At 48.6% G+C, this 10000-nt stretch overlaps 1 pseudogene; it reads right to left on the bottom strand.

Annotated features, from left to right (window-relative positions):
- Window positions 1-5882: 5882 nt before the first annotated feature.
- Window positions 5883-8279, bottom strand: LOC121845203 (annotated as a pseudogene).
- Window positions 8280-10000: the final 1721 nt, after the last annotated feature.

Below are 10000 nucleotides of genomic sequence, written 5' to 3'. Positions count from 1 at the left end.
AAACAGACCAGATAGACTAAACAGACCAGACAGACTAAACAGACCAGACAGACCAAACAGACCAGACAGACCAAACAGAGACAGACAGACAGACAGACCAGACAGACAGAGACAGACAGACAGACCAGACAGACAGACCAAACAGAGACAGACAGACAGACCAGACAGACAGAGACAGACAGACAGACCAGACAGACAGACCAAACAGACCAGACAGACCAGACCAGACAGACCAAACAGACAGAGACAGACAGACCAGACAGACCAAACAGACCAGACAGACCAAACAGACCAGACAGACAGACCAAACAGACAGACCAGACAGACAGACCAGACAGACCAGACAGACCAGACAGACAGAAACAGACCAAACAGACAAACAGACAGACCAAACAGACCAGACAGACAGACCAAACAGACCAGACAGACCAGACAGACCAGACAGACAGACCAGACAGACAGACCAGAGGTTAACAAAAAGTACTTTATTATTTTTTTTTTTTTTTTACGTCAGTCCCGAAAAAAATAATGCACACTTAAAAACTAGTGCACACTTAAAAACTAGTGCATGTATACAAATATAAAATAATTATAATAATGCATACTTACAAATGATATAAATATGTAACAGCACAGTAATGTACTCAATGGTTTAACAGCGTATGTTCTGAGACGACTTGTCTCCCTAATGGCACCTTATTCCACTTATAGCGCACTACATAGGAAATAGGGCCCATAGTAGCACACTACATAGGGAATAGGGCCCATAGTAGCGCACTACATAGGGAATAGGCCCATAGTAGCGCACTACATAGGGAATAGGGCCCATAGTAGCGCACTACATAGGGAATAGGGCCCATAGTAGCGCACTACATAGGGAATAGGCCCATAGTAGCCACTACATAGGGAATAGGAATAAGGCCCACATAGCACTACATAGGGAATAGGGCCCATAGTAGCGCACTACATAGGGAATAGGGACCCATAGTAGCGCACCCATACATAGGGAATAGAATAGTAGGCCCATAGGGAATAGGGCCCATAGTAGCACTACATAGGGAATAGGGCCCATAGTAGTGCACTACATAGGGAATAGGGCCCATAGTAGTGCACTACATAGGGAATAGGGCCCATAGTAGTGCACTACATAGGGAATAGGGCCCATAGTAGTGCACTACATAGGGAATAGGGCCCATAGTAGTGCACTACATAGGTAATAGGGCCCATAGTAGTGCACTACATAGGTAATAGGGCCCATAGTAGTGCACTACATAGGGAATAGGGCCCATAGTAGTGCACTACATAGGTAATAGGGCCCATAGTAGTGCACTACATAGGGAATAGGGCCCATAGTAGTGCACTACATAGGGAATAGGGCCCATAGTAGTGCACTACATAGGGAATAGGGTGACATTTGGGGACAACCCCTTACACTCAACAGACAAATCAAAAGCACGTCTCCTTGATTTATATCAAATAAAACCAAGGCTCAAATAAAGAAGTAACGCCACAGGAGAGCGACATCAAAGCGTAGGCCCAGTAGGCTGCTACTGGCTCCATCTTCAGACAACACACCTGCTGTAGTCACTGGATGTCCCAGTGAAAAGCTGCATCTCTAATGGGACCCTATTCCCCATATGGGCCCTGGTCATTAATGACTTCCTATCCCCCATATGGGCCCTGGTCATTAATGACCTCCTATACCCCATATGGGCCCTGGTCATTAATGACTTCCTATTCCCCCATATGGGCCCTGGTCATTAATGACTTCCTATCCCCCCCATATGGGCCCTGGTCATTAATGACTTCCTATCCCCCATATGGGCCCTGGTCATTAATGACTTCCTATCCCCCATATGGGCCCTGGTCATTAATGACTTCCTATCCCCCATATGGGCCCTGGTCATTAATGACTTCCTATCCCCCCATATGGGCCCTGGTCATTAATGACTTCCTATCCCCCATATGGGCCCTGGTCATTAATGACTTCCTATCCCCCCATATGGGCCCTGGTCATTAATGACTTCCTATCCCCCCCATGGGCCCCGGTCATTAATGACCTCCTATCCCCCATATGGGCCCTGGTCATTAATGACTTCCTATCCCCCATATGGGCCCTGGTCATTAATGACTTCCTATCCCCCCCCATATGGGCCCCGGTCATTAATGACCTCCTATCCCCCATATGGGCCCTGGTCAAATGTAGAATGAGTTGCCATTTGGGACACACAACCCCAGTGAATATGAGTAGCATGAGTCCATGGACAGAATATATTACTAAGGTGTTTGAGACTTGAGACTTGCTGATCAGCCTGACTAACCCAACACCTTATTGAGACTTGTAGATGCCAACACCTTATTGAGACTTGTTGATCAGCCTGACTAACCCAACACCTTATTGAGACTTGTTGATCAGCCTGACTAACCCAACACCTTATTGACACTTGTTGATCAGCCTGACTAACCCAACACCTTATTGAGACTTGTTGATGCCAACACCTTATTGAGACTTGTTGATCAGCCTGACTAACCCAACACCTTATTGAGACCTGCTGATCAGCCTGACTAACCCAACACCTTATTGAGACTTGTTGATCCCAACACCTTATTGAGACTTGTTGATCAGCCTGACTAACCCAACACCTTATTGAGACTTGTTGATCAGCCTGACTAACCCAACACCTTTTTGAGACTTGTTGATCCCAACACCTTATTGAGACTTGCTGATCAGTCTGACTAACCCAATAGCGTATGGCTCAAGAGGTTCAATAATATAATAACACCTACTAACCAACAGATAAAGTGCCAACAAGGAAAAAGTGGTCTCTGCTGAACGCAGAAGGCTACAGTCAAATTATCCTATATTTGGCCCAAATGACACCCTGTTCCCTATAAAGTGCACTACTTTTGAACTGGTCATTTAGGGTGCCATTTGGGATTTAGCCAGAAGGATATAATAATGTGTATTACATTCATTTAAATAAATTTAACTAAAGACAACAGGTCTCTCCCTAGACCAGTTACTGGTTACAGACAACAGGTCTCTCCCTAGACTAGTTACTGGTTACAGACAACAGGTCTCTCCCTAGACTAGTTACTGGTTACAGACAACAGGTCTCTCCCTAGACTAGTTACTGGTTACAGACAACAGGTCTCTCCCTAGACTAGTTATAGGTTACAGACAACATGTCTCTCCCTAGACTAGTTACTGGTTACAGACAACAGGTCTCTCCCTAGACTAGTTACTGGTTACAGACAACAGGTCTCTCCCTAGACTAGTTATAGGTTACAGACAACAGGTCTCTCCCTAGACTAGTTATAGGTTACAGACAACAGGTCTCTCCCTAGACTAGTTACAGACAACAGGTCTCTCCCTAGACTAGTTACTGGTTACAGACAACAGGTCTCTCCCTAGACTAGTTACTGGTTACAGACAACAGGTCTCTCCCTAGACTAGTTACTGGTTACAGACAACAGGTCTCTCCCTAGACTAGTTACTGGTTACAGACAACAGACTGCAACGCAGGGCTTGGGTCAAGAGAAGTGTTGTGTAGGATGCCGTTTGAGGTGTGGCACTATGGAAAGCAGCGTCTGGGAGGTCAAGGGTCAAAGACCACCCAGGCAGAGGTCAAGGGTGGGTGACCTCACTCTCTTTAACAGTACTCAACATAGAGGGGGGCGGGATCTGACTGATGGGACAGGTTTCAACAGCCGGCGTCTGTGATTGGACAGCTATCCATTCACTCACTCCCTGTGGGGAATAACATTGCACTGTCTGTCAAATAAATATTCAACCTAGTCCACCCGGTTCTATTGGAGAGAAAAGATCAGAACATTCCAGTTCCGTTGGAGAGAACAGATGAGAACATTCTGGTTACATTTAACACACCAGAACATTCTGGTTCTGTTGGAAGGAACACACCAGAACATTCCGGTTCTGTTGGGGTGAACAATTCAGAACATTCCAGTTACATTGGATAGAAAAAATCAGAATATTCTGATTCTTTTCTCTGATGGCAATAAAGGCAAACTGGGGCAGAGACAAAACAAAAATGACTCTTTTATAGTCTCTTAACAGAGTACATCTTCAAAAGCACACAATGCCCATTTAAAAATAAAAAAAAAAAAAAAAAAAACCTAGGTGGTATTTTGAGTCTGTTTGACGGAGGAGAGCAGATCTGATGGCCTTCTGACTTCCCACAAATTCTGCAAGATGAAGGGAATCTTGAAAACATCCAGACACCCGTTTAAAGGAGAGTTGAACAAACAGAGTTTGGGAAAAACAGTAAGAGTTGTTGGAAGGGATTTGTCCTGGAGAAGTCTTTAGTTAAGGGAGGGAGGAGTAACAGAAGGGATTTGTCCTGGAGAAGTCTTTAGTTAAGGGAGGGATGGAGGGAGGAGTAACAGGAGGGATTTGTCCTGGAGAAGTCTTTAGTTAAGGGAAGGAGGAGTAACAGAAGGGATTTGTCCTGGAGAAGTCTTTAGTTAAGGGAGGGAGGAGTAACAGAAGGGATTTGTCCTGGAGAAGTCTTTAGTTAAGGGAGGGAGGAGTAACAGAAGGGATTTGTCCTGGAGAAGTCTTTAGTTAAGGGAAGGAGGAGTAACAGAAGGGATTTGTCCTGGAGAAGTCTTTAGTTAAGGGAGGGAGGAGTAACAGAAGGGATTTGTCCTGGAGAAGTCTTTAGTTAAGGGAGGGATGGAGGGAGGAGTAACAGAAGGGATTTGTCCTGGAGAAGTCTTTAGTTAAGGGAGGGATGGAGGGAGGAGTAACAGGAGGGATTTGTCCTGGAGAAGTCTTTAGTTAAGGGAGGGATGGAGGGAGGAGTAACAGAAGGGATTTGTCCTGGAGAAGTCTTTGGTTAAGGGAGGGATGGAGGGAGGAGTAACAGAAGGGATTTGTCCTGGAGAAGTCTTTAGTTAAGGGAGGGATGGAGGGAGGAGTAACAGAAGGGATTTGTCCTGGAGAAGTCTTTAGTTAAGGGAGGGATGGAGGGAGGAGTAACAGAAGGGATTTGTCCTGGAGAAGTCTTTAGTTAAGGGAGGGATGGAGGGAGGAGTAACAGAAGGGATTTGTCCTGGAGAAGTCTTTAGTTAAGGGAGGGATGGAGGGAGGAGTAACAGAAGGGATTTGTCCTGGAGAAGTCTTTAGTTAAGGGAGGGAGGAGTAACAGAAGGGATTTGCCCTGGAGAAGTCTTTAGTTAAGGGAGGGAGGAGTAACAGAAGGGATTTGTCCTGGAGAAGTCTTTAGTTAAGGGAGGGAGGAGTAACAGAAGGGATTTGTCCTGGAGAAGCAGCAGCATCAGTTTCAGTGGAGTGAATCCTTGACATATTCTGTAGTAGAGGGAGGGAGAAGAGGATGGATGGATGGTGAAGAGGAGGGAGGGAGGGAGGGAGGGAGGGAGGGAGGGAGGGAGGGAGGGAGGGAGGGAGGGAGGGAGGGAGGGAGGGAGGGAGGGAGGGAGGGGAGGGAGGGAGGGAGGGAGGGAGGGAGGGAGGGAGGGAGGGAGAGAGGAGGGAGGGAGGGAGGGAGGGAGGGAGGGAGGGAGGGAGGGAGGGAGGGAGGGAGGGAGGGAGGGAGGGAGGGAGGGGAGGGAGAAGAGGAGGGAGGGAGAAGAGGAGGGAGGGAGAAGAGGAGGGAGGGAGGGAGAAGAGGAGGGAGAAGAGGAGGGAGGGAGAAGAGGAGGGAGGGAGGGATGGATGGAGAAGTAGAGGGAGGGATGGATGGAGAAGTAGAGGGAGGGATGGATGGAGAAGTAGAGGGAGGGATGGATGGATGGAGGGAGAAGTAGAGGGAGGGATGGATGGAGGGAGAAGTAGAGGGAGGAAGGAGTGGAGGTAGAGTGCTCCCATAATTTATACACACTTATCAGAAACATTGATATCCTTAGAATTCTCCTCTCTCTCTCTGCTACCTCTTCCCTGCACAGCCTCCCGGTCGGAGGAGAGGAAGAGGGGGTTGGAGGAGGAGTTCTCTGTAAGGAGGGATGTTGTCTTTAAGCAACCTGTCCTCTCCCGTTCGCCCACTCAGACCAGTCCAGAGTCTTTAGCCATCTTGTAGAAGATTCCTCTCTTGGTGATGAGAGTGGAGGGAGAGTCAAACTCTGCCATCTCCCCTTTATCCAGGACCAGCACTCTGAAGGGAGGAGAGAGAGAGATGAGAGAGAGAAAGACCAGGTGTCTGTGTTTTCATATATTACCTGGTGTAGTCCATGATAGTATTGAGTCAGTATATATATTACCTGGTGTAATCCATGATAGTATTGAGTCAGTCTATATATTACCTGGTGTAGTCCATGATAGTATTGAGTCAGTCTATATATTACCTGGTGTAGTCCATGATAGTATTGAGTCAGTATATATATTACCTGGTGTAGTCCATGATAGTATTGAGTCAGTCTATATATTACCTGGTGTAGTCCATGATAGTATTGAGTCAGTCTATATATTACCTGGTGTAGTCCATGATAGTATTGAGTCAGTCTATGCAGCTAACCGATCGCTGCAGCTGTACATAGTCTATTGGTAAATAGCCCACCCATTTTCACCTACCTCATCCCCATACTGTTTTTATTTATTTACTTTTCTGCTCTTTTGCACACCAATATCTCTACCTGTACATGACCATCTGATCATTTATCACTCCAGTGTTAATCTGCAAAATTGTAACTATTCGTCTACCTCCTCATGCCTTTTGCACACATTGTATATAGACTCCCCTTTTTTTCTACTGTGTTATTGACTTGTTAATTGTTTATTCCATGTGTAACTCTGTGTTGTCTGTTCACACTGCTATGCTTTATCTTGGCCAGGTCGCAGTTGTAAATGAGAACTTGTTCTCAACTAGCCTACCTGGTTAAATAAAGGTGAAATAAAATAAAAAATAAAATATATTACCTGGTTTAGTCCATGATAGTACTGAGTCAGTCTATATATTACCTGGTGTAGTCCGTGATAGTATTGAGTCAGTCTATATATTACCTGGTGTAGTCCATGATAGTATTGAGTCAGTCTATATATTACCTGGTGTAGTCCGTGATAGTATTGAGTCAGTCTATATATTACCTGGTGTAGTCCGTGATAGTATTGAGTCAGTCTATATATTACCTGGTGTAGTCCGTGATAGTATTGAGTCAGTCTATATATTACCTGGTGTAGTCCATGATAGTATTGAGTCAGTCTATATATTACCTGGTGTAGTCCATGATAGTATTGAGTCAGTCTATATATTACCTGGTGTAGTCCGTGATAGTATTGAGTCAGTCTATATATTACCTGGTGTAGTCCATGATAGTATTGAGTCTGTGTGCGATGGTCAGGACAGTGCAGTCATCAAACTGGGTTCTGATGGTGGACTGGATCAGGTTGTCAGTCTCCAGGTCCACAGCAGCTGTGGCCTCATCCAGAACCAAGATCTTCGTCTTCCTCAGGAGGGCTCGGGCCAGACACACCAGCTGGCGCTGACCCAGACTGGAGAGAGATTATGTTAATGAGAGAGAGAGAGAGAGAGGTAAGAAACGAGAAGGAGAGAGGTAAGGAGAGGAGGAGAGAGGAGAGAGGTAAGGAGAGGAGGAGAGAGGTAAGAAACAAGAAGGAGAGAGGAGGTAAGGAGAGGAGAGAGGTAAGGAGAGAGGTAAAGGAGAGAGGAGGAGAGATGTAAGAAACGAGAAGGAGAGAGGAGAGGGATAAGAAGAGAAGTAAGGAGAGGAGGAGAGAGGTAAGGAGAGGAGGAGAGAGGTAAAGAGAGAGGACAGAGGTAAGGAGAGGAGGAGAGAGGAGTGAAGTAAGGAGAGAAGTAAGAAGAGGAGGAGAGGTAAGGTGTACCTGAGGTTCTCTCCTCCCTCTGAACACTCGTGGTTGAGTTTGTCCGGCAGGCCCGACACAAAGCTCTTGAGATGGGAGAGCTCCAGGGCTCTCCACACCTCCTCATCAGAGTAGCCATCGAAGGGTCCAGATTCATCCTCAGAGACCCAGAGAACAACACTGGATCCTGGAGGGGGGGGAGAGGAGAGGGGAAAGGAGGAAGGGGAGGGGGAGAGAGGGGTGAGGGAGGGAGAGGATAAATAAAGATATTTTAAATATAACATGTCTCCAGAAGAGTGTGGGTCAGTTTGAGTGTGTCGGTAGGGCTGTGGGTGTGTACCTGTGGTATGATGGTGATCCTGGAGCGGAGTTCATGGAGACCCAGCGTAGCGTGTTAACTCCATCGATATGAATCTCCCTCACACGCCTCGATGATGCGGAACAATCCTAGAGTCAGAGAGGACTTCCCTGCTCCTGTCGAATAGCGATACCCACCTGGAACAACAACAGCAGTCTACCCTGCTCCTGTACGACCTACTATACCCACCTGGAACAACTACAACAATAATCCCCGTCACTCAGCCTAATCCCCGTCCTCAGCCTAATCCCCGTCCTCAGCCTAATCCCCGTCACTCAGCCTAATCCCCCTAATCCCCCGTCTGCAGCCTAATCCCCCCGTCACGCAGCCTAATCCCCCCGTCCACGCAGCTAATCCCCCCGTCACGCAGCCTAATCCCCTCCTGTCACGCAGCCTAATCCCCCCCGTCACGCAGCCTAATCCCCGTCCACGCAGCCTAATCCCCTCCTGTCACGCAGCCTATGTACCCTCCTGTCACGCAGCCTAATCCCCCGTCTCCCCTAATCACGCAGCCTAATAATCCCCTAATCCCCGTCACTCAGCCTAATCCCCCGTCACTCAGCCTAACCCCCGTCACTCAGCCTAACCCCCCGTCCTCCAGCCTAACCCCCCGTCCATGTCAGCCTAATCCCCGTCCTCCAGCCTAATCCCCGTCACTCAGCCTAATCCCCCCGTCACTCAGCCTAATCCCCCCGTCACGCAGCCTAATCCCCCCGTCACTCAGCCTAATCCCCGTCACATGGCCCTAATCCCCCCGTCACGCAGCCTAATCCCCGTCCTCAGCCTAATCCCCGTCACTCAGCCCTAATCCCCGTCACTCAGCCTAATAATCCCCCGTCATGCAGCCTAATCCCCCGTCACGCATCCTAATCCCCCGTCACGCATCCTAATCCCCCGTCACGCAGCCTAATCCCCCGTCACGCAGCCTAATCCCCCGTCACGCAGCCTAATCCCCCCGTCACTCAGCCTAATCCCCCGTCACTCAGCCTAATCCCCCCTTCACTCAGCCTAATCCCCCGTCACTCAGCCTAATCCCCCCGTCACTCAGCCTAATCCCCCCGTCACTCAGCCTAATCCCCGTCACGCAGCCTAATCCCCCGTCACGCATCCTAATCCCCCGTCACGCATCCTAATCCCCCGTCACGCATCCTAATCCCCCGTCACGCAGCCTAATCCCCCGTCACGCAGCCTAATCCCCCGTCACGCAGCCTAATCCCCCCGTCACGCAGCCTAATCCCCCCGTCACTCAGCCTAATCCCCCGTCACTCAGCCTAATCCCCCGTCACTCAGCCTAATCCCCCCGTCACACAGCCTAATCCCCCCGTCACACAGCCTAATCCCCCCGTCACGTAGCCTAATCCCCCGTCACGTAGCCTAATCCCCCCGTCACTTAGCCTAATCCCCCGTCACTTAGCCTAATCCCCCGTCACACAGCCTAATCCCCGTCACACAGCCTAATCCCCCCGTCACACAGCCTAATCCCCCCGTCACGTAGCCTAATCCCCCGTCACGCAGCCTAATCCCTCCAGTCACACAGCCCGTACCCCCCCATAAAATACCTTCTCTCCTCCGTGGATGGCTACGGTGATGTTGCGTACTGCCAGTTCCTGGTCCTCTCTGTATCGCAGACCAAACCCTCTGATGTCTATGTTGCCTGCTGTGGGCCAGCCTGGAGGCAGAGACGATTGGTCATGTCTCCAGTCCGCCTGGGAGGGGACAAACAGTGGTATATACACCCACAGTCATACACACAGAGTTCCCGTGTACACAACTAAATAAATAAAATAACCGTCATAACTGTTTTAAAGAAGTAGAAAGACCAGCTGACTGAAGGACAGTGT

Source organism: Oncorhynchus tshawytscha, unplaced genomic scaffold (assembly GCF_018296145.1).
Source record: "Oncorhynchus tshawytscha isolate Ot180627B unplaced genomic scaffold, Otsh_v2.0 Un_contig_2548_pilon_pilon, whole genome shotgun sequence".
Lineage (NCBI taxonomy): Eukaryota > Metazoa > Chordata > Actinopteri > Salmoniformes > Salmonidae > Oncorhynchus > Oncorhynchus tshawytscha.
The sequence above is the reverse complement of the archived record's forward strand: the minus strand, read 5'-3'. Positions and strand labels throughout refer to the sequence as shown.